This window comes from Oratosquilla oratoria, chromosome 29, assembly GCF_046742065.1.
Source record: "Oratosquilla oratoria isolate Oo_2021 chromosome 29, ASM4674206v1, whole genome shotgun sequence".
NCBI lineage: Eukaryota > Metazoa > Arthropoda > Malacostraca > Stomatopoda > Squillidae > Oratosquilla > Oratosquilla oratoria.
Window position 1 is genome coordinate 23,235,205 of NC_134805.1, and position 24,657 is coordinate 23,259,861.

Below are 24,657 nucleotides of genomic sequence, written 5' to 3' on the forward strand. Positions count from 1 at the left end.
TAGGTTGCATCGGTCCGGCCCCCCGGGAGACCCATTGGGCCGTGCCGCCGCCCCACGGGGGGGGGGGGGAGGAGGCTTCTGCGGCTTTATCTGAATGATGATTCTCTCTCCCTCCCTGCCTCTCTCCCCCTCCACCTCCCTCCCCCTCTCTCTATCTCTCTCTCTCTCTCTTCGCTACCGAAAGGTCGCAGGCAGCTTAAGAATAGCCTGGCAGCAACCAGAATAGAATTTTTAAGCTCCAATCACATCCGCATTTGGATCTTACGTCATCAGTAGGTGGGCGGGGACTGACTGACTTGATAATTTGATTCTTGTGTAGTCGGTAGGGAACTTGGTTAGGTTAGGAAAATGGTTCAATATAATGCGTAATAGATAATTGTCCTCGTGTGTGTGTATGTGTAAAACAGCTGTTTCCCGCACTGAGAGGTGGTTAGACACGATTGCCCTGTCGGAAATCTGAAATTTAAGACCGTATTGTACCCTTCTCGCCGTCCCGCGGTGACTGTAGCGGGACTCGAACCGCCATCCATCGAGCTCACGAGTCGGCAGCCTTTGGGACGCCGTTTTGACAAATTGTGGAAAACTGGAAATGCCATGCATGGGCGGTAAAAAAGAAACCAACGAACAAATGAATGAATAAAGTAAATAGTGATAAAGTTCAAACCTAAACGAGTAATTGGCTACACAGATGTGCAAGATGTATTACAAAGGATTACAAAGGCGGAGCATGCCGACAGGAGACCTTTTGGTCCATGACTAGGTCGGATGAGAAAAAAATATAATAATGATAAAAGAAATATATAAATAATAATTAATGCATAGGTATAGTTAAATGATATACAAACAGGTAAATAGTAAATAATAAATTGAGATAAATGATAATAAATTAAAATCAAGCAAATAATAATATGTATATTAAAAAGTATATGTACACAGCACGCAAGTGTCTACAAATAAAGGAAGATCAAAATTGAAAAGGTCGACTCATTTTGATTGAAGATTTGGGCTCCAGATGCGTAGTAGGCCTTGGTCCTCTCGACTCCCCTCCCCCCCAGCTGCGGGCTGGGGGGAGTTACCAAGGTTAAGCCAGCAGTGAAGCAAAGCCGGGGAAGCCAAATTGTTTTCCTGCCTTCAGAGCAAAGTTAGTGACAGGCTGACGGGTCTCCCGCCTGCCGAGGAAAAGATCCGGGCCTGTTTGCCCCCCCCCCTCGCCCACAGTGAGGACGGGGGTGGGGGTGGCTCTGTCTCGCCTCCGCCCATTTGTGGGCGTAAGTGTGTACAGCAGTTGTTGTTGGAGTGACCTGGGACCCGACGGCGGCGGCCAAGGACGGCCCCTCGCCGGCCGGCTGACCGCCGCCGCCTCGTGTCGCCAAATGGCCCTCTAATGATTGATTACTTGTCGGCAGCATTTGTCAGATGGGTTGATATAGTGGTCGTGGAACATACATACAAATATATATATATATATATATATATATATATATGTATATGTGTGTATGTATGTACGTTTTTGTGGATATGGGAGATAAAAAACTTGTGTGCATATTGTGGTGAAAACTAGCGCCTCTATCCTCGAAAGCAAGATGTCGCCGAAGAGGTCTATTCATACAAGGGGTAGAGGAAATATTTAGCAGATTTTTTTTTTTTTTGGGGGGGGGGTGCGGAAAATATTCTCTAGTCACAAGATGGTGCTGTGTGACTCTGGTCCATAGGGGGTGTCACCAAAGCCCTGACGATATTGAATGCATAGAACTTATGTCAATACATTGTTAATTTAAATACGGTGTATTCGTTTAAATGATGTACTAAATGTAATGTGTTGTTAATACTCAGTCCATTTCTCTCTCTCTCTCTCTCTCTCTCTCTCTCTCTCTCTCTCTCTCTCTCTCTAACACACACACACACTTTCTCCTCTCACACTCTCTACTCCGTTTCTTTTCCCCCCGTATACGCACACACACACACACACACACACACACACACACACACACACACACACACACACACACACACACACTCACGTACAATCAATGGAAATACAGAGTTAGAACCCTGTGTGCACAGCTCTTATATATATTACAATTAAGTAGATACAAGAGCGCGCGTTCGCATTCGTTGTCAAGGTATTTAATTTCTCTTTCTCCTTGATTACAGGTGAGTAATGGCGCGAGTGACCTTTCTGGGTGTCACGCTAACACCTTGTTCAAATGTACAGGTGCCTGAAGGTGTTGAGGTGTTGAGGCTACAGGTGTTCCCAGGTGTGGCAAGCAACAGGTAGGTGTGGGGGGATGGGGGGGCAACAGGTCCATGGAGGTGTTGAAGGCGGGGAGTGGGGGAGGTGTTGTCAACCCTGGGTTGCTTCCACTCCTAAGTACTACAGGAGGTGATGACTTCGAGAGAGAGAGAGAAAGAGCCTAAGGTTGTTGCCGATAGCGTCATGTCGTAGAGTTACGATGTGGACGAGGACTGTACGACCTCGCAAACGGTTCCTCTGGCGACGAGTCTCCAATTATAAAATAATTTGAGTGGATCTGGGCCGTAGGGGGGTTAAGCTCTCTTGGCCAGGATATATTAAAAGTCACCTATTGGTTGCCTCAGTATGGTAATGTGATCTATATATTTTATTATGGTTGGTGTTAGGCGATTTCCTTCAGTTTAGGGGATGCGGCTCTAACAGAGGTTAAGGGTTGCCTGCTAACTCGGAGATTAAATATTTGTTTTGAGAGAGAGAGAGAGAAAAAGAGAGAGAGTGAGAGAAGAACGCCGTAGGAGTGGCGTCGAGTTCGACACTGCTACGGATCGGATTTCGTGTCAGTTGACGTTTCCTGCCTGCTGTCGCCGCGACAGGACAGGCGTGACACGACACGCGACTCGTCACGTCACGTCACACTCCTCCCCGGGTCCTGTGGGCGGCCTGGGTGGGTGGGTGGGTGTCTAGGTGCCACATGGGTGGTTGTGTTCCAGATGGGTGGATGGATGGGTGACTCGTAGGTGGATGGGTGGGTAGATGGTTGCCACATGGGTGGGTGAGTGTTTTGTTACCTGGTGGATAGACGGCTGTGTTGTGTCTGGATGCCAGAAGGCTGTATTCACAGTGAGTGGCTGGCTGGCTGGCTAAATGCCTGGGTGGGTGGGGGGCTGATGACCTGGATGCTTCGGTGGGTGGACGACTTGGGTGGCTGGTCGGCTTGATGCCAGGATGGGGGCGTGAGGGGCAGGGGGGGGGTGTAGTTGTAACCTTTCCGGACTGGACTTGGGTCAGACCCTCCCTGACCTGGTCTGCCCTGGTCTTGTCACACTTAAGTGATTTGTCCGGAAAGACCGGGAGCGTCGGTCTATGTGTGTGTGTGTGTGTGTGTGTGTGTGTGTGTGTGTGTGTGTGTATGTATGTATGCATGAACCACGTTCCGGGTTGACGGCTGGGCCGTCGGTGGCTGGGGGGTGACTGGGGCGGCGGCGGAGGTGGCGGTCTGGTGCGACAACACCGATTCCCTGTGAGGTTTGTAGATGTTGCAACGTGTGTGTGTGCGTGTGTGACCCATAGATCAGGCTACAGGTGAATTCTGAGCTCTCGTACGGAAGTGCAGTAGCTGTCGATCACATGTGACATATATATATATATATATATATATATATATATATATATATATATATATATATATGCAAAGTAGACCACTTGGAAAAAGACACTAACGAGGCAGAGCGCTTTCGTATATTACATCCAGTGCAAAAAGCACTTTTTGAACTGAAGCTGTAATGTACGAAAGCGCTCTGCTTCGTTAGTTTCTTCTTCAAAGTGGTCTACTTTGCATAAGTGAACACACGTACTCGTGTTCTTATTAGCATATAAATAAATATATATATATAATATAGATATATATATATATATATATATATATATATGTGTGTGTGTGTGTGTGTGTGATTCACCTTGGTCTTTGGATCACGTGTTGGACTCGTGATCGACAGCTATTTCCCTCCGTGTGTATTCACCTTGGTCTTTGGATCACGTATTGGACTCGCTATCGACAGCTATTTCCCTCCCGGAAGAGAGCTCAGAGCTCGTATGACCGATCTATGGGTAATGCTATGACCTTTCACACACACACACACACACACACACACACACACACACACACACACACACACACACACACACACACACACACACACACACACACACACAACTCCCCGCCCACGAGAGTCAGAGTAACGACCCGAAGCACAGCGATACCGAAATAATTTCGGCCCTGGGCAGGATTCGAACCAGGTACTGCGAGCACCACCGTACTTCCCAGTCCAGCGCTCTACCAACTGCGCCACCGAGTCGTGTGTGTGTGTGTGTGTGTGAGTGAGTGTGTGTGTGTGTGTGCATGCGTGCGTGTCTCCCAGGTGAATTATATATGGCATTTGACGCAGCGAAAGGTGTACAGTTCGCTAACGTATTTGGAGATTGGGGTTGGTGGGGGCGTTGGGGGAGAAGTGGGGGGAAGGGAGGGGGAGGATTAATTTTCCACCACGCCACTCTTGAAACAATTTCCAATGCAGACGGTGATGGGGAACGTGGGGGGGGGGAGGATGTGGGAAAAGGATTAAAGGGAGTCGCCAAAGGGTTAAAGGAAGCAGGTCATGAGTTTAGGGTTAAGGGGATGGTTGATCTAATGGTGATTGATTCACTACGGGTTCACGAGCCGAGCATAGCGTGTGTACAGTCGGAGACACAAGATCGGTTCGAGGCTGACCTAACCTCCTTCAGATAAGGTCAGGTCATGAAAATGGGGAAAAAGGTTTTCCCAGCGAAGGTGAAATATAAAAGTGTGACATTATTTATGTTTCTGAACGTTTTCTGCAATTTTTGTACACTTTTTTTTTTATAAATTTGTTCAGGCGCGTGAGCCCGCACATACGACACGATGGCGGCCGCCACTACGGCGGTCCGGGTTCGAATCCCGCCCAGGGCTGAAGTAATTTCAGTATCGCTGCCCTGCGAGTCGTTATTCCAGCTCTCGTGGGCGGGGAGTTGGGTATGTGTCTTCGGGTAAGGTCACAGCATTACCCATAGATCAGTAATATATGAGCTCCGAGCTCTCTTCCGGGTGGGAAATAGCTGGCGATCACGAGTCCAACACGTGATCCAAGACCATGGTGAAACGCACACACACACACTATATTTTCTTTTAATATGGGGAACTGGCAACTGTTCCCCTGTTATTAATGAATCACGGGTAGGTGATTCACCATTCCTCTTCTATTGTCACTCGTATAAGAAAGAAGTGACAGTACGGTATTGTCACTCGAATGCAACACAAAGTATAACGTTTCTTCCTGGAAATACCTTTGGGACCGTGGCCATTCGCTTTGGGGCTGCGGGTTTCCAGCCAGTCAAACTCGAGACAAGATGTGTTATTACTATTATTATTATTATTTCTCTTTTTTTTTTTTTTTTTTCTCTTCAAAGTTTCTTCCTGGAGATATCTGTGGGACCGTTGCCAGGCGCTTTGGGGATTCGGGAATCCAGTTAGTGAAACTCGAAATATATATATATATATATATATATATAATAATTGTGTGTGTGTGTGTATGTGTGTGTATTATTTATTTATTTATTATTATTTATTCTCCTTTTCTTCTTTATCTTCTTCCACACCTCCATCGTTAGTTTCGGCCCTCCGCCGGGCGGGGGATGATGGATTGCCCAACAGGGCTCCTCCACCCAGCCACCACCTCCCCCCCCCCCTTGATCCTTCTATCCATCAACACAATCAAGGCGTGCCCTTGAGTCCCCATTCTATTTCGCCCTTGTGTACTTGATTATTTTATTATTAATTTTTGTTGGTGTTTATTTATTTTTTATTTTTTTATTTATTCTTTTAGAGAGAGGGAAATGTTATTGGTTCCTGTGCATATATTTGTAAGAAAATTTTGTCTTAGACCTCATCGTTTTGGGTTCAAATGTCGTATCAGCATTCCTTCGTCCGTCACCAATCACCTCTGTCCACTTGCTGCCATGATATGGCATTTATTATTTTAGGAGGTAGGGAGGGCTTTAATAACACCCCTACGGGTCAGAGTCACGCAGTCTTTGTTTATGAATGGAGAAAAAACTTTACTCAGTGACGAATGCTGGTCGTATCTTTGTTATTTTTCTTAAATCTCTTTTTGACATGGCGTTCTTCGGGCGCCATGTTGCCCTCCCCCTCCTTCCCCCCTTTGGATAGAAGCGCTGGTGTTTGGTTTGTGGCAACCGGTTTTTCTCTCACACATCTGTTCACAGACCGGAACACGTACGTGTCCCTTTGGCATTCCCCCCCTCCCGTCTAATTTACTTTTAAACGCGCACGCACACACACGCATGCTAACACACGTACATAATGGACATTGTGTGCGCGTGTGTGTGTGTGTGTGTACGTCTGGGCCTATACATGTCTGCAACATGCATTGGGAACTACATCGATTATGCAAGCGAATGACCCCGTTTGTGTTCCCTAGTTTTCTGCAAAGTATTTAGGTTGTTGCTGTGGCTGCGATGGCTGTTGTGGTGGGGGGGCGGGGGGCGGGAGGGGCGTGCGGGCGGTAAGCGGGCTGATTAATGACCTACTGTGTCGAGCCCTTGTTGGGCGGTGGCGCGCACATTTTCTGTCTGGCCTGAACCGGAGGATGTGGGGGGAGGGGATTCTAAAGGACGACCATCTATAGAAGGAGTTTGGCTAAAAGGAATCTATTAAGAGTAACCGGGTTTGCTTTTAGCGAATAAAATTGTCTGGCGACAGTAAGAATAAATATGACGTCGGGCTGTGTCGTCACGCCAGGGGATAGACCGATGATCCTGCAATGGGTGACCAAGGCTGCATACTTTCGCTTTCACGTGAGAAATGGTTGATTAGAGAAGGCTTTCATGATTTTTCCCGTTTTCTTTTTCCTCTCTCCACTCCCTCGCCCTGACCCGTGGCATAATGAAATCGTGTAACGGTAGCCAGAATAAAGTAAGATGTCATTTGTAGACGTTTTCGTGGATTAAGCTGAATACAGCTGTCTGGCATAAGCCTAAAAAAAAGTGAATTATGTCCCTGAAGAAGCTTGATTAACTTCTTGACAGTTGATAAGAGGAACACATCACCGGAGAAGAGAAACGTCAGATACATGACAATCACTCCTGGTACAGTAAATCCTCCTTATACGGTGATTCTTTATCCGGTAAATGCACAGTTACGGTATTTGGTAATTACAACCCTCGATTCTATTTACGGTAAAAAATTCACAGATACGGTATCCGCTCGTGTACTGTGGACACCATGGGAAGCATCATAGGACCCCGAAGAGCCCCAGGACCCCCCCCCAAGGATATTGGGGACCCTGATGGAGAGTCGTGGATTTAGATGGTTTTTAGCGGACCTGAATAAATAATGGGCCATTGGACATCATGTCGGGATGGTCTGGCACGTGCAGGGAGATTGTGCTAAGCCTGTGTCATGCTGGGCAAACTCCCCCTCTCTCTCTCTTCCTCTCTCTCTCTCTCTCTCTCTCTCTCTCTCTCTCTCTCTCTCTCTCTCTCTCACACACACACACACACACACACACACACACACACACACACACACACACACACACACACAGATATTCACTTAAATAGGATAGACTTGGAATGCATTTCTGTTGTCTGTAACCATATTCTTAACAAGATGCCCCAAATTATTTGGCTGATGTTGACTAGAATATTATTCTAGTTTGTCGTGATCTAATTTACGTGGTTGAATGACACTGTCTAGAAAAATGGAGGCACTCGAATTTGTACAAATTCGAACAAATACTTAGTTTGGGCGAAAGAGAAACGTGCTCAATGGGATGCACCGGGTGTGATTTTTAATGGTAGAGAGTAGTGGTAGGAGAGAGGTGGTAGGAGCTAGGAGAGAGAGAAAGAGAGAGGGAGAGAGAGAGAGGGAGGGAGAGGTGATGGAAGACGACTTGCAATAGATTCTCCCTTGTTACCAGGAGTGCTACCCTCCCCCCTCCCTCCCTCCCTCCCTCCCCCTCCCTCCCCCCTCCCTCCCTCCCCCTCCCTCCCCCCTCCCTCCCTCCTCCCTCCCCCTCCCTCCGTCCCCCTCCCTCCCTCCCCCTCCCTCCCCCTCCCTCCCCCTCCCTCCCTCCCTCCCTCCCCTTGATCGAATACAATCTGGCGACAGCCAGCATAAAACCCAAATGGTATAAACACGGTACACGTGCTTGCGATGAAGATTAAAGAGTCGCACCATTTGGTTCTCTATCATAAAGACGCCTTATTGTAACAGTCCGACTTGAAAGGTGTCTTCTGCAAGCCTCTACTTCTCCCACGCACCCTCCCCTTCCCTCCCCCCTACATCCCCCCCCCCAATGACTGCACCCTCGGCTGGTTTAAATCCCCTGTTAACGACTGTGAATGCATCAAGTAACCCCGCGGGCCACCCCGTTATCTAGCTCTGACGCCGTTTAAGTGACCCTCGTATAATCATCATGTAGAGACGCGCGCGCGCGTGTGTGTGTATGTGTGTGTGTGTGTGAACAACGATTCTCGACTCGTCTACACAGGCTTTATGTCAACACATCACAAAGTGGATGAAAAAAATCCGATTAGCACTGTCACAGAGGGCTTATCATTTTTTCCTCTTTACAAATATGCATTTTGTTTGGATTTTGCTAAAGGAATACTCGTCAAGCTTTCAGGTTTGACTGTTCCTACACATGGCACATTGCTTAAGCCCTAAGGAGTTTTGAAAAATAATACAAATACAAAGTGTAATTGCTGTAATCCACGTGGGGTGACTTTTAACTGTCAACACCCACAAACTGTTCAGGGGCGGTTGTGAGACAGCCAAAAATAAATAAATAAATAAATAAATAGATAAGTAAATCAAAATAAATAAAACCAGAGCCCTTCTGGAAAAAAGGGCGGGGGGGGGGGTTGACAGACGAATAAGAAGAACATAGGCTGTCATTTTTATCCAATGCAGTAGATGATCAGTTCTGAAACGAATTGCTTGAAGTCCGTCTCCTTAGCTTCATGAAACTGGCAACGGTGCCACTCGACCCCTCGAGGTACGTGTTGTCCTTCGCCAGAAGTGGACGATCTCGTCCTTGACCAGCACTTCTCCCACCCTCGGCGAAGTAATTGCCAAAAACAAATCCCCACACAGTCTCTGACTAGGAACTCCGTGGCGATGGTCTTGTCCTCGGAACCTTGACCCCGAGTCTCGAGGAACAAAACCTGCCAGTCTTGTTAGTGATGGCTTCTTCTTTGACAACGAGGTCCACCTTTGCCTGTGGTTGAGGGATATTGTCTTGAAATTCATGTTTAATTTAGAACGACGGCCATTATCACGTGAAAACCGTTATCACACTGGGACCTTTTTCCTCCGATTGTTGTCGCAGACCTTCGGGAAGGAATCTGATTATATGCTGGAGGAAAATAATTTCCCTCCACCATATCAAATGACATTCTATGTATTATTATTATTATTATTTTATTTATTTATTTATTTATTTATTTATTTATTTTTTTTTTTTTTTGAGAAAGCAAAATAGCTTGACATAGTAATTTGACGGCGGAAAAAAATTCTGGGAGTGGGCGGTATGTCCGAAGAATCGGAAGTTGGAGGTAAAATAGCTTAGTGCGATAATCCATTAACGTGGAGTTGAAGGAGAACTTTACCAACTCTCTCCAGTAAGGGGCCATAGAGGCCCAATATCAATCCTTGTGGCAAAAACTCTTACAGTCTGGAGAGCTCCTGATGACTCGTCTAATGTCTGCAAACGCGGGAAAGTGTTAGAATTGGGGCAGAACTGGCGCCAGTGATTGGGTAAACGAACTTAAGTGATTAGGGCATTGCAAGAGATCGGGACATGTAATGTGCAATTGATTGGGTGGAAGTAGGAATGATGAGGTGAGTTAGGAGTGTGACAACTAAGGCGTAAATGATGGGATGAAATATTTGGAATGATGAGGTAATTGGAAGGGTTAGAATTGGGACAATTGAGGCACGAGTGATTGGGTGAACGAGTAGGAATGATGAGGTTGTTGCGTGGGTTGTCACCGACACGCTGATTAGGCGTTTATTGATTGGCAGCGTGGCGTGATTAGTCGTCACGATTGTAGACTTCAGATTGGACCTACATGAGCCCGTCGAGACAGGCAGATAACCGCACCTTGGCCCTGTTTACTATGTACTCGTACATGGCGTGCACACACACACACACACACACACACACACACACACACTCTCTCTCTCTCTCTCTCTCTCTCTCTCTCTCTCTCTCTCTCTCTCCCTCTCTCTCTCTCTCTCTCCCTCTCCCAGTAGTATCCTGTGAAGGTGGAGATCTATTATGAAGCAGCTTAGTTGAATGGAGAATTGTGATGTAGCGCGGGTTGAAGGAGTGGACCCCCCCCACTCACAGGTGCTCCCCCTAGCAGTGGGTGGTGAAGGTTCGTACTAAGGAGAGCGTTGTCCTGTTGAAGTAATCATAATAATAAGCTGCTACTGGGATCCCGTACTAAGGAGAGCGTTGTCCTGTTGAAGTAAATATAATACTAAGCTGCTACAGGGGTCCCAAGTTCTACAGCTTAGTGGGGGCACTGGAATCCTAAGGGGGAAGTAGTGCCAATTACACGGGGGGGAAAGAGAGAGAAAATGTCACTCGGACACACCTTTAGTCAAGAGTAAATGTAATGATTGGTAGAGTGTGGACACTAACACACATACATATATGCATATGCAATAAAAACACTGGGAACGGATGTTTTATAAATGCAAGGTAACCACTTTAGAAAATAAACGAACGGAGCAGAGCGCTTTCGTATATTACATCCAGTCTAATTTACACAGGATGTAATATATGAAAGCGCTCTTCTCTGTTTATTTTCTAAAGTGGTTACCTTGCATATATGCATATATACCTGTACATACATTAATACATACATAGATAGGTAAAAGGATATGCACGGCGCGTTATCGGCTGATTATTGTGAGATTAACGTTTCATCAAGGTTATAAAACGTTTTTGTCTCTAAATTGTTTCTTTTGATGTTCCCCCTTCCCCCTCCCCCTCCCCCCTCCCCCCGTGGCACTCACGGATGCCGCCCGTCAGTCGTCGACATTTCCATTCAGAAAGACATTCCAGAGCACCTCCCCCTCTCCCCCCTCTCCTCCCTCTCCTCCCCCCGCGTGGTATGTGTACGAGTATCGTGCTTTCTCCCTCCAACTCTTGTTCTCGTTCTCTGACCCCCTCTCTCTCTCTCTCTCTCTCTCTCTCTCTCTCTCTCTCTCTCTCTCTCTCTCTCTCTCTCTCTCTCTCTCTCTCTCTCTCTCTCTCTCTCTCTCTCTCTTTCTCTCTCTCTTTCTCTCTCTCTTTCCCTTTCCCTCTCCCTCTTTCTCTCCCTCTCCTCTCTCTTTCCCTCTTCCTCTCCTCTCTCTTTCCCTCTTCCTCTCTCTCCTCTCTCCCTCTCCGTATCCCTCTCACTCTCCTTCTCTCTCTCTCCCTCTCTTACTCTCTCTTTTCCTCCCTTTCTTTCCCTTCCCCTCTTCCTCTTTCTCTCCCTCCCTTTCTCTCCTCCTTCTCTTTCCCTCTCCGTATCACTCACCCTCTCTCTCTCCTCCCCTGTCTCCCTCTCTCTATCTCTCTCTCTCTCTCTCTCTCTCTCTCTCTCTCTCTCACCTCCTTTTCTCTCGCCCCCTCCATCTCTTCCTTCCTCCCTCTCCCCTCCTCTCTCCCCCTCCCCTCCTCTCTCCCCCTCCCCTCCTCTCTCCCCCTCCCCTCCTCTCTCCCCCTCCCCTCCTCTCTCCCCCTCCCCTCTCCCCCCCTTTCCTCTCTCCCCCTCCCCTCTCCCCCTCCCCTCCTCTCTCCCCCTCCTCCCTCCCTCCCTCTCCCCCTCCTCCCTCCCTCCCTCTCCCCCTCCTCCTCCCTCCCTCCCTCTCCCCCTCCTCCCTCCCTCCCTCCCTCCCTCTCCCCCTCCTCTCCTCTCTCCCCCTCCTCTCCTCTCTCCCCCTCCTCCCTCCCTCCCTCTCCCCTCCCTCCCTCCCTCTCCCCCTCCTCTCTCCCTTCCCTCTCTCCCTCCTCTCTCCCCCTCTCCCTCTCTCTCCTTCTCCCTCTCTCCCCCTCTCCCTCTCTCCCCTTCTCCCTCTCTCCCTCTCTTTTCCCGCTCCGGCGCCATTAGAAACCAGAAAACCTATATTGTTTATTTATTTATTTTAATCGTTCAGATGCTTTGGACGTTTCTCCTGGAAAAGGAATCGCCTGCACCAGCGGGAAAAGAAGAAAAGAAAAGAAAAGAGTTCCTTGTTGCTCTCTCTAACCCGGCTCACGCCAGGAGCCACTTAGCTCTAGCCTAAGTCCTCACCTTTGCCCTTTATGCTAGGGCAAGTCACAACATACCCCCAACCCATATTCCTCTAGCATATTTTAGTATTATTCCATTTGTGTAGAGTCCGGCCTTCTCTCTCTCTCTCTCTCTCTCTCTCTCTCTCTCTCTCTCTCTCTCTCTCTCTCTCTCTCTCTCTCTCTCTCTCTCTCTCTCTCTCTCTCTCTCTCTCAAAGGATTACAAAGGCGGAGCATGCCGACAGGAGACCTTTTGGTACATATCTAGGTCGGATGCGAAAAAAAATCGTAGTAATAAAAAATTAATCAACAAAAACTATAATAATGTAAATAACAAATAAAATACAAACAAATGCATAGGTATAGTTAAATAATAAACAGAGGTAAATAGTAAATTATAATAAATTGACATATAACTAATGATAAATGAAAATCACACAGACAAATGATAACAAAACAAAAACAAATAATATCAAATTATAATCATTACAGCATTTCTCTCTCTATCTTTCTCTCTCTCGCTTTTCTTTCTTTCTCGACCACCTCTCATATCAAGGAATTTACTCCTGTTGTACTGCACGTATAGCTAAATGTTGCACAGGTAGAACCGCGTACAAATTGTAGAACTCGTGATCAGTCCTTCCCAGACGACGACGACGACGACGAAGACGCCTGGCGTCAACCTTCTTTCCAAAACAATCTGAGTTAACTGGTGACGTCATACCCACGCGGCTCGACCATGGAAAACGACGTGAATAGGTCACGCCAGCCGCACATGAAAACATTTACACACTTAATAGAAGACCCGATCAATACTAGAGAAACGTATACCACGTCAAGTCACGTTTAAAAATTCTAACTCGATCCCTTAGAGTATAACTAACTCACACATGTTACGTTAATAAACAAGATTATTAAGCCGAACTGGCAACCTTTCGTAAAACACTGAATAGAAAGAGTTGACGTTGTTGTAACAATATCTTCAATAAAGAAGAAGAAAATTGGACGAGTTTCCTTGACTTGTATAGAATCCGAAGACACTCTTTGGCAATGTAATTAATCTAGAAATGTAAATACTCTAGTGATTAATCTAGAAATAGACCCAAAAGGCTAGGGCATCGGAAGCGTGCTGGTCTCGGATTCGCTTAGTTATGGGTTCGAATCCCGCACTCCTCTCGTATTCCCAACATTCTCCAAAGCGCATAATAGGGCAAAGGTGACGGATTTGGCCGGAGCTACTCAGCGTCTCCTAGCGTAGGCTCTCCACCTTCATCTAACATCTCCACTGAATGAAATAGGAGTAAGGCAGATATATCTCAATTATATTTGAAGTATAGATCAAGTGTATATCAAGTACCCGGTATGTATCAGGTATATATCAAGTACATAACAAGTAGAAATCAAGTATGTACCAAGTATATATGAAGTGTATATCAAGTACATATCAAGTGTGTACCGAGTATATTTCAAGAATATATCAAGTATATATCAAGTATGTACCAAGTATATATGAAGTATATATCAAGTACATATCAAGTGTGTACCGAGTATATTTCAAGTATATATCAAGTATGTACCAAGTATATATGAAGTATATATCAAGTGTGTACCGAGTATATTTCAAGTATATATCAAGTATGTACCAAGTATATATGAAGTATATATTAAGTACATATCAATAGTGTACCGAGTATATTTCAAGAATACATCAAGTATATCAAGTATGTACTAAGTATATATGAAGTATATATCAAGTACATGTCAAGTGTATACCGAGTATATTTCAAGAATATATCAAGTATATAAGGTTGGGAAAGGTTTAGTCATGAAGGAACATGACTGCCCTGCCTGGCTTCTCGACCCTTCGTCTTCCAGTTTCTTGCGAGATGTTGGGCTCTTCAGTGGCTCTCTTGGCGCCGGAAGTGGCCTCACCCCCCCCCCTCCTTCCCTGACTGGCACTTTCAGCCGCGACGACGTCACCTGGGCTGACGTCACGCGTAATGAAGCGCTGGTGACGTTCTTGGGCCTCTTGGTCATATGTGTATGAATACTGGCGCTCTCTCTCTCTCTCTCTCTCTCTCTCTCTCTCTCTCTCTCTCTCTCTCGCGTGATACATTTAGCTTGAATTGTATATATGGGGCCCATACGTTGAGGGGTGGGAATTGATAGTATACAAGTTTAAACCTTCTCCTGTGGCAGGGAGTCCCTCAGCTGAATGAACTGGCCCTGCGGTGGCTGGAATACAACGCGTGGGCGAAATACTAAGAAAAAAAAAACATATAATGTTTAAGTGCCTGAAATTAGCTTTGAGTCGTTGGCGCGCACGGCAGCGCAGCGGTTAGGTTGTGATTTGTTTGTGTGTACACCAAGGCGACGTGCCGCTCATACGTTTCTGTTTCGTTCAATTAGTGATTTGTTAGTTTTATTTGTGTCCGTTTTTGTTTCATTTATTTTGTATGGTAATGTAACTTGTTTTATCATTTCTTTTATTTTAGTTCGTTTTTATTTAATTTGGTTCGGTTTTGTTTGATTTTTGTTTGCCGTTCACGTCCGTATTCGTGTGTCATTATATATACAACCTTGTGAGGAAGGACGGAAACACGACCGTGGCGAGGTACTGTGGGTGAATGAAGTGAAATGAAATCTATAGTGGTGGTGGGGGGGGGGAGCGATGTGTTTACGAGATTTTATTTTTTTTCCTGTGTTTTCGTATTGGTCGAATTGGTCTTGTGTTTGTGGAACATAGCCATGGTTACTGGAAAGAGATGTATACACTGTTTACATACGTGTACACGCGCGCGGACACACACACACAATCACGCATACACACACGCTCACGCCATCACACACACACACAGCGGTGGTAGAGCGCTGGACTGGGAAGTACGGTGGTGCTCGCAGTACCCAGTTCGAATCCTGCCCAGGGCCGAAATAATTTCGGTATCGCTGTGCTTCGGGTCGTTACTCTGACTCTCGTGGGCGGGGAGTTGGGTGTGTGTGTGTGTGTGTGTGTGTGTGTGTGAAACGTCATAGCATTACCCATAGATCGGTCATACGAGCTCTGAGCTCTCTTCCGGGGGGGGGGGAAATAGCTGTCGATCACGAGTCCAACACGTGATCCAAAGACCAAGGTGAATACACACACACACACAATCACACACATACATCCACACACACACACACACACACACACACACACACACACACACGCAATCACACGCACACAATCGCACACACAATTACACACACATAACCACACACACAATCACACACACACACACACACACACACACACACACACACACACACACACACACACACACACAATCACACACACACAATCACACACACATACACAATCACACACACATACACAATCACACACACACAATCACACACACACAACCACACACAATCACACACACATACACAATCACACACACACACAATCACACACACACACACACACACACACAATCACACACACACAATCACACACAATCACACACACATACACAATCACACACACATACACAATCACACACACACACACACACAATCACACACACACACACACACACACACACAATCACAAACAAACACACACACACACACACACACACACACACACACACACACACACACACACACAGACGGGGTCTGCCTCTCCCAAGACGAAAATAAAATAATATTGATGAGAAAAAAAGGAAAACTACAAAAGAAAGGAAGAGAGAATGTGAGAGCGAGGTCAAGATGACATTTCCGAACCTAGTATGACGTGTGTGTGTGTGTGTGTGTGTTTTCATTAATTTGTCTGCATTAGATCGCATAAAAATAGTTCTCTCCTAATGTCACTGAGAAAGTTCTGTACTATTTTACTCGCTCCAGGGACTTGGTAAATCAGCAGTACGCTCACAAATAAATAAAGTAAATAAATTAAATTAATGTCGTGTCATATGATGTGTTTTCTCTCTGTGTCCTTTACATCTCCATTTATATCCTTCCTTTGTGTCTCCTCCGCCACTGTAATTTCTCCTGGCCCTTGCCGACTTATCCTCTCTCTCTCTGTCTCTCGCTATCTTTGTCTCTCTCTCTCCCTCCCTCTCTCTTTGTCTCTCCCTCCCTCTCTCTCGCTATCTTTGTCTCTCTCCCTCCCTCTCTTTGTCTCTCCCTCCCTCTTTCTCTATCTCTCCCTCTCTCTCTCCCTCGTTCTCTCTCCCTCTCTCTTTGTCTCTGTCTCTTTCCCTCTCTCTCTCTATCTCTCTCTCTCTCTCTCTCTCTCTCTCTCTCTCTCTCTCTCTCTCTCTCTCTTCGTGCTGTACGATCTTCCTGTCGCCACGACACTTGACCTCCCACGTGTGCCAACGCCGAGAAGTTGACCTGTCTCCCGGAGGCGGCGCCATATTTGGCCATAAGGATAGAAGCGCTGGTGATAATACATGACCAGTGATAGTATTAGTCTATTACTAATTATTATTAACATAATTATTTTGATTATTATTGTCGTTACTACTATTACTACTACTACTACTACCACCACTACTACCACCACTACTGCTACTACTACTACAACCACCACCACCGCTGCTGCTGCTGCTGCTACTATTGCTGCTGCGAGGCTCTGGAGCCAGGGAGCGGGCCCAAGACCAAGGGGGGCCAAGGAGCAGAGCCCAGGGAGCAGGGTCGCGAGAAGCTAAGCTTGATCAGTGCCCAGGGGCCAAGGAACAACGGGGTCCAGGGCCCAGGGAGCCACGGAGGAGGAGGAGCTTGGAGGCCCTGATGACGAGAGGGCTCCGGGCTGCTAAGGCGCCGCCGCCGCCGCTCGTCGTTTCGAGTGTTTGCAGAGGGACGCACGCGGGCCGATCAATCGGGGACACTGGCCCAGAAAAGAAGTTCTTCATCGTGGCTCGAGAGCTTCTCCAAGTCACGTCACGTCGACAGACCGCGTCCAGGTCCAGGAGACCGCGTCCAGGTCCAGGAGACCGCGTCCAGGTCCAGGAGACCGCGTCCAGGGCCAGGAGACCGCGTCCAGGGCCAGGAGACCTCGTTCAGGGCCAGGAGACCTCGTCAAAGGTCAGGTCCACGATTGAGACCAGTGGTAGGAACAGGGCCATATCTCGGGATAGGGTCTTTTGAGACATCACCACCATTATCTCATGCACAATCACTACCACCACATACATCCCACTTACACCACCCCATCCATCACCTTGGCCACCCCCAAGAACCACCATTGTTATCACCAGTGCTGTCCTCACCACTATAACTACCTCCACCATCGTTACCTCCACTCCAGCGTCACGAGCTGCGCCTTAGAATTATTCTTCCCTCCTGTTTTGATTTTTGAGTCTGATTCTCCGTTTTAATTTTTAAGTTTGGCTCGGGTGGGGGGGGGGGCCTTTTCCATTTCTGCTCTCTCTCTTCTATAAGACTGATTCCTTCGAAACGTCCATGTAGGAAATGAAAAAAGTGTGTGTGTGTGTGTGTGTGTGTGTGCGTGCGTGCATGTGCGTGCGTGCCTGCGTATTGTGGGGATGTGTGGATACGTGTGTATGCATATACGAGTTCTTTGTGTGTGTGTGTGTATGTATGTGCGCGTCATGCATGCTTGCGTGTTATGTTCCGTGGATACGTGTATGTGCATGTGTGAGTGTTTTATGCCTTAATATGCATACGCTTTGTATGTGCGTGTGTGTGTGTGTGTATGCGTGCGTGCATGCGTGCGTGCGTGTGCGCACCCCTTTTACTTGTTTTATGTACACGTGTGTGACAGTTCACACATGTGGGAACACGTGAGGGATATCATGCAACCACGCCCCATATCCACGGAAATGAACGAAGAAGAAGAAGAAGAGGAGGAAGAAGAAAACTCGGTTAGGACGGGTTAGCTGTCATCCCATGTTCCACCAAGAGGGCGTCATTGTGACAAATAAAATCGCCTGGCGGCAGGCAGGACACAAAGGAAAAAGGAGCGATTTGTGCGTTGCCTTCCGTGCGGTGCAGGTTAGGAGGTTCCTGGAGATGCCATATCACGATAAGATGTATATCGACAGCCTGGACTTTGCATGTCGTCGTCAATCGTGTCCGTAGTAGCAGTAGCAGCAGCAGCAGCAGCAGCAGCAGCAGCAGCAGCACAAGACCCGTGTGTCGGGGTAGGTAGGTTGTCGATACCAGTAGTGGATGGGTGATGGTATGTATAGGGTGATGGTGGTATGTATATGTTTGTGGTGTATAGATGGTGGTGGTGGCATGTAGATGTTGGTGTAAAGATGATAGTGGTGGTATTTAGGTGAAGGTGGTATATAGGTGATAGTAGTGGTATATAAATGGTGGTGGTAGGTGACTGTGTTCAAGGCGGTGGTGGTAATAGTGGTGGTGGTGGATATGTGGAAGGTGGAAGAGTGTGGTGAGTAGATGGTGGATGTAGTGGATAAGGGATAGGGGGAGAAAGTGGGAAGTGTCTGTTAAGTGTTGACATGTTGTGTCCCGTCTCTAGGAGATTACGTTGTCAAGTCTTGGCCTTGTTTGACGATGAATCTCAAGGAAATTGGGGGGAGGAGGAGAAGGAAGATGGGGGGAACCTACCCCAGGAGGCGCTTAGTAGCTGTGGCAGAAGTCGTCAACACGTGTGCTTGAACTATTGGGACAGGTAATTAACATTCACTGCTGGGAATCGGTGAGGAGTGCGGGATTCGAACCCACAACTAAGCGAATGCCGAGACTAGCACGTTTTAATGGAAGAGGAGGTAAGGAACAGGGAAGGAGGAAAGAAGGCAAGCTGTGGATGGGAAGGAAAGGGAAGAGGGGAGGGCGAGGTAAGTATGGGGGGCAAGAGGGGGAGAAGGGAGAGATTGAAGTGTGTGCGGGGGGGATATCTCAATCGTATTTTGGTTCCTTCATCCACTCTTTGTTCAAGTAATTGAAAGGTCTTCCTCTCCATCCTCACTCCCTCCCTCCCTACCCTCCAATGTTGGACTTGGTCACAGTGAGGTGCCTCCTGGGAGCCGTCACCCCCCGGGAGGGAGAACTTCCGGTTCCGGGTTGTCTGAGAACGACGCACCGGAGCCCCCTCTTCCGGGAGGGTGACCGCTGGAGAACCCTGGCTGGCGGTGCAAGGAAGGTGGTGGTAGTGGTGGTGGTGCAACAGAGGGTGTGTGGTGGGGAACGGTAGTCACCACAGCAGATTTTTTTTTTTTTTTTTTTTTTTTTTTTTTTTCTTTCTTTCTTTCTTTCTTCAAGAAAAGAGACCGGGGCAACACTCGCTGTTTGAAAGAAGACTTTTTTTTTTCTTTTTCTATCCTTTACATTCTTTCGTTCTTTTTTAAGTATTTTTTATTGAGACCCCAAAGGTGCCATTAAAAGACGAATGTCACGGGCACGTAAATTAATTTCCTCTGTAAACACTGGCGTCAGGTGATATATACGTAAGTGAGCTAGCTATGTGCGCACGTGACAATAATAAAAGTAGTGTGTGTGTGTGTGTGTGTGTGCATTTTCGACTGGCGACGCCACCAAAGCACACGGAAGTGACGTCACTACTTCGAAGCAAAAAAAAAAAAAAAAAGAACTAATAATAAGAATAGAAATAAAAATACAAAATCCAAATTTTTGTTTGGTGAATCTTTATTAATTTACATTTTCAATTTGGCTATTGTTGCTTTGTTATTTGGGAGCAATGTTGTTTATTGTAGGACGAAAGTGTCCCCGCCATATGGATCAAGTTCGGGGCATGAAATATGTTTATTTTCATTATAATGTAAATATATATATATATATTATAATAAACAAGTCATATCCCCCCCCCAAAAAAAAAAAAAAAAATCTTTTGCGTGGACATAGCAACCTATCTATATACCAAGGGGTTTTCCCACCTTACAAGAGAGGTAGCCAAGTCATAAAGCAGGCACCCACTCCCACCTACTCCATTCCACTCCCATCCTCCACTCTTGCCTCCCTCTCATCTTACCTCCTCGTGAATGAAGGGTCCTCCTCCTCCTCCTCTTCCTCCTCTTCCTCCTCTTCCTCCTCTTCCCCTCTCCCGCCCACTGGACCCCTTGGGCTGTCAGAGGCAATGCAGCAGCAAGGCATAGTGCAAGGTAGTTTAACTTCATCGGCGACCCCGACCCCCCGTCCCCCCGTCCCGTCCCCTCCCCCCCCTCTCCGTCCCCTGAAGACATAACAACCATTCACAATACTCTCAAAGGTGACAGAGAAGTTTTTTTTTTTTTTTTTTTTTTTTACAAGAAAATTTACATACTAAACGACTTCTCCCTCATAAGGGGGTGGGGGTTGACTTTCAGACGCCCATTCAACGCCTATTTGTAAAATCTCGTAGCCCCTTGTGGATGGAGGAGCAAATAACAGAAAAATAACGAAGTGAGACGTCGATTCGCGAACTCAGTGCTCGCGCTCACCCCCCCCTCACTTTCCCCTCTCCCCTTCTCTCCCCCTTTCCCCTTCTCTCCCCCTTTCCCCTTCTCTCCCCCTTTCCCCTTCTCTCCCCCTTTCCCCTTCTCTCCCCCTTTCCCCTTCTCTCCCCCTTTCCCCTTCTCTCCCCCTTTCCCCTTCTCTCCCCCTTTCCCCTTCTCCCCCTTTCCCCTCCTCCCCCTTTCCCCTTCTCTCCCCCGTCCCCCTTTCCCCTTCTCTCTCCCCTTCCCCCTTCTCCCCCTTCCCCTTCTCCCCTTCCCCTTCTCTCCCCATTTCCCCCTTTCCCCTTCTCTCCCCTTCTCTCCCCCTTCCCCCTTCCCCCTCCCCCTTTCTCCCCTTCTCTCCCCCTTCCCCCTTCTCTCCCCCTCCCCCTTTCTCTCCCCCTCCCCCTTTCTCTCCCCCTCCCCCTTTCTCTCCCCCTCCCCCTTTCTCTCCCCCTCCCCCTTTCTCTCCCCCTCCCCCTTTCTCTCCCCCTCCCCCTTTCTCTCCCCCTTCCCCCGTCTCTCCCCCTTCCCCTTTCTCTCCCCCATTCCCCTTTCTCTCCCCCATTCCCCCTTCTCTCCCCCTTCCCCCTTCTCTTCCCCTTACCCTTGGTGTACTTGTCTTGTTAAATGTGTGTGTGCTTTAGTGGGGTTTAGTGGAGCTTTTTAGTGAAGCTTAGTATAGACCTTTAGTGGAGCCGTGTGTTGTGGCCTTTGGTGCAATGTTTTCACCAAGGACAGAACTGCTGGTCATTGTATTAATAAAAAAAAAGCATTTATCCTGGTCCTCTCTCTTGGCTTGAGGAATGAAAACTTTGGAGGGTGTGTGGGAGTGGGAGGTGGAGACGGGGGTCGGGTTTGGTAGACTGGTTAATAATGGGCGGTTCTGGTCACTGACTTGTGTGTACTCGTTGGCAGTCACGCAACGGTGTGTAGTCGTCACGCTAACGAAGAAGCCACGTCTTTAGCAATGCAAAACGCCAATGGAGAAACCAATTCTGAGAAGGTACATTGGGAAGGAAGACATCTTTAATGATTTTACCTTTTATTTTCTCAAGTAATATTTAACTTCTCTCGGGGAATGTGTATTGGTTATAGGAAAATGGATTAGGTGATTATGGTTGATCTTTTGTTTTTAATCAACTTTAATCTTTTCTGGAATAGGGGGTTAGGTATATGTTTAACTAGATATTTTGGAACCGAGTCATGGTGTATTGTTTAATCATGTTTTCTTTTAGAGCTCACACCACTCTTTGGAAAGTGTATACAATATGCCACTCGACCTGATATATTTGATAGTGTATGTGTACGTGCGTGCATGTGTTTGTGCGTGTGCGTGCGTGTGGGCGCGTGCAGTCAAGTAAATAAGCTTGTTTTGTTCATCGTATTGGCTGCCCGGAGTTTGGCTTTGAAGTATTTAATTGCCATTGTTACTTCGCCCCGCTCAGTTAGTTTACCTCAAATGATTCACAGAGAGGTTCAAAGGAGCCTCGAACCCCGTGACCCCGGCTCGGTGATCAGGTCAGGTCAGCTCAGGTTACGTGTAAAATCTCCATGTGTCCTATTCTCAACTGAAAGAAGTTCTTATAATCAATCATATTAATAATAATGATAATAGTAACAGCAGTAGTATTAGTAACTAATAATGGTAATAATGAATAACTAATAATGATAATAATGAATAATTAATAATAATTAATAATAATGAATAATAACTAATAATAATTATAATGGTAATTGGCCCGAGTTTCATCCTCGCGGCCTTCCATACATCTCACGAACAAGAAGCGTCCATTCTGAACACTTGTGTGTGTGCGCGCGCGCGCGTGTGTACGTACGTACGTACGTGCGTGATGGGGAGTTGTCGTTAACCCAGTCCTCACAAGTCCAAACCTAAAAGAAAGGGCCAATCTCCTCACCACCCCAATGCATGACAGAACAATGAATGAGTGAGTGAATGCGCAAACATCCATCCAGCCTTGATATGAACCGAAAACACGGACGACTCTTTTGCATGTGCATTGTGTTCTAACGTGTCGCCATGCCCCCTCTCCCCCCCCTTCCCCCAGGGTGGGGGGGAGAGGGTGGCGAGGCGTGAATAAGAGGCCGGTGAGATGGCGCCACAACTGTAGGGCCCACAGGGGGGAAGGGGGGGAGGTTTGGCGCCGGACCCAGATCAGGAAGTGGTCTTTCCACCATGCAGGGTGGGGAGGAAAAGAGAGAGAGGGAGGGAGGTGGAGGAAGGGAGAGAGGAGGGGTGAAGAGGTGGAGAGGGAGAGACAGGTAGACAATGTAGGGAGAGAGATGGGGAAGTAGGTAGGGAGGGAGGGAGGAGTAAAGAGGGAGTATGGAAGAGGAGGTGGTGGAGGAGGAGGAGGGAAATGTTAGTGTTTGTTAAAGTTGGGTGCTGGTTTCCTGTCTCTGCTGCCTGTCGATTTTTCACCCATATTGATCAATCAACTTTATTATTATTTGTCTGAATATCTTCATGATTTGGTTTCTCGTAACTCCAGACAACTGTTTTATTCACCTGAGGGATCGGCCCAGGTCCTCCGAAGGGGAGGAAATGTCGAGGGATCGAGACACCCCTCCTTCGTCAGACAGCCTTCAATCGAACAAGAAGATCTTCTGGTATTTGAAAAAAAAAATAAATTAAAAAAATAAAGGGGGGGGGGGCGTCAGGTTCAACAAAAATGGGGTCACGATAAACTGGGCTGGTTGTCTGGCGTTTTGCCAGTCCAGAATCCAGTAAGCGACAGGGGGGCGGAGTTAAAGGCGTGCTTGCGATGGAAGAAGGAACCTGGAACGGCTTGTCCAAGGTCGGGGAACAAAGTATTTACTCATTTATTAATTATTTATTTGTTTATTCACTCTTTCATTTACTCGTTTATGTATTTATTAATTGGATTATTCATTTATTTACTCGTTTATCCGTTTGTTTGTTAGATCGTTTATTTGTTTGTGCTTACATTTATTTATTTTATATTTGTGTGTAGACGTATTTATGTATGTATATATATATTAATTTTGTATTTGTGTAGACGTTTTATATATTTATTTATTCCTTATATTATTATTATTTTCTTTATTATTATTATTATTATTATTATTACCATGTTTTATTAATTTTTATTATTATTATTGTTATTTTTATGTATTTATTTTTGGGGAGGGTCGCCTTAATATGAAATGGTGGGGTTTAAACCAGCTCCAGCTGTGCCTCGCTGCACTGCCTTTGATCCAAGCGATATGGCGGGGGTCAGGGATGACCCTCCATGGAGAATGGTTGAATGGGGGTTTTATTTGTGTGCACGCGCCTGGTCCACGGCTCGTTGTTTGGACCCGGACGCCCAACTTAGGGACCGTGGTGGGGGGTTGGGGGGAGGGAGATTTTTTTTATTTTCTTATTTTTTTATTATTATTTTTTTTTTCTCTCTCTCTCAAGAAAGGACTTTATTTTTGTGTCCATAGTTGTCTTGCTTCTTTGTGCACTTCTTTTGTATGAATTTTGTTGATAGGTGGGTCCCGAATAAATTGATAGCCCGTTCAGATCAGGGGGCACATAGCGCGCTCGCTCGAGCACACACACACACACACACACACACACACACACACACACACACACACACACACACACACACACACACACACACACACACACACACACACACACACACACACACACACCCACACACACACACACACACACACACACACACACACACACACACACACACACACACACACACACGCGCGCGCGCGCGCGCCGAGTAGTGGTTGACGTGGGAGGGGAGACAGCAGCCTCGTCGTCGTCGTCATCATCGTTGTCGTCGTCATCATCATTGTCGTCGTCATCGTCGTCATCATCGTTGTCGTCGTCATCGTCATCGTTGTCGTACGTCGTCA